At 34.3% G+C, this 1,339-nt stretch overlaps 1 protein-coding gene across 1 annotated transcript in view; it reads left to right on the top strand.

The window, feature by feature from the left end:
• NKX2-2 (NK2 homeobox 2) overlaps positions 1-1,084 on the top strand; it is an 8,107-nt gene extending 7,023 nt beyond the window's left edge. The window contains exon 3 of the mRNA XM_075203841.1: positions 1-1,084. This exon is cut by the window's left edge and continues 1,709 nt beyond it. The gene's annotated coding sequence lies outside the window, so the exon portion shown is untranslated.
• The last annotated feature ends 255 nt before the right edge of the window (positions 1,085-1,339 follow it).

The raw sequence follows: 1,339 nt of genomic DNA, 5'->3' as shown, positions 1-1,339 counted from the left end.
TTAAGGCTTTGTTTTCGGTCAACATTATTAATACGATAGGAAGATGTAATCAGGGTGACCAGGATAAAACAAAACCTATTTAAACACAATATCACCTTTTTCCCACCAGGGGTCAGCAGAGCTCTTTACAAGAATATGTTGTGAGCTCAACTACCCTTGAGATAAATGGTTTAATTTTTCCCTGAATATATATTTGTCTTAAAAAGTCACCTTTTGTACCCATTGTGCTAACAAAACAGTAAAGGAGGCTTTATTCCAGCCCTAAAGGGCCGTGGTTCACCAGTTGTTGTGAAGCTGTTCCAGTCTTGCTGGGGTTTTTAGTTCAACAACAGCTGGGGAGACACAGGTTGCCAAATTCTGTGTTATTTAGATTCTCTTCTACTGTTGCGTTAACTGCAGCGTGGATAATCGCAAATCGTTGAAATTCAGTTATATTGAGGGAACTGGTTTATTTCATTCGCACCACGTCTTTAACACAAATGTAAATACTTAGCAATCATATAATTTCTATCTCATACATGTTATCTTTTACACATGTTACATTTTTCTATCTCTTATAGATGTTACATTTTTAATTCATATTATTGCACGACTACCAGATAGAACATATCTAAATAAGACATTGGTAATGTCTCGATGATGGAGTAATACAATTTGTAACAGAAATACTGCCTTTTAGGAAGAATGTTGTATAATCGAGATAAGAAATCAAATATATTGAGTTCTATATTTTTTTGGAGACAGTACCTGTGCACAATTGTCTGTTGTGACTAAAATTTTATAGCATTTTTTTTTTCTCATTTCCAACGTGAATTGTACAGACTGAAAGTCATTGCTTAGCGCCATTGAATTTATTATTGCATGTCATTTATTATATTCGGTTACACTTGCAAAAAAAACCCAAACACATGAATATGGAGTAGATTCATTTCGATGAGTAATTTTACACATTATATTGTGATGTGTGTGTGTGTGTGTGTGTGTGTGTGTGTGTGTGTGTGTGTGTGTGTGTGTGTGTTTTCTGTGATGCAAGAGCGCTTTAAAGTCCATCCGTTTGTTGCAAATAAAATAAATGTGATTCCAATATTTTGGTCCTGTATTGTTCTTCCCGTAATCAAGCAGTATATGTCTGTTTGCTGACTACTCTGTTTCATATACATCAAGTCAAAGCCTGCACATCATAAACAGTGGAACATAAATATAATTCTAGTTTTACCATGTAAAGTAAATTAAATATGTAAAGAACTTAGTGAACTGCTGATAATGAAGCTATTCTATCACCTGGCTAGGACTTGGAATAGGTTCATTTAAATATTATGTTATAAAATGAGCAGCTGCG

This window comes from Mixophyes fleayi, chromosome 3 (genome assembly GCF_038048845.1).
Source record: "Mixophyes fleayi isolate aMixFle1 chromosome 3, aMixFle1.hap1, whole genome shotgun sequence".
Lineage (NCBI taxonomy): Eukaryota > Metazoa > Chordata > Amphibia > Anura > Limnodynastidae > Mixophyes > Mixophyes fleayi.
The sequence above is the reverse complement of the archived record's forward strand: the minus strand, read 5'-3'. Positions and strand labels throughout refer to the sequence as shown.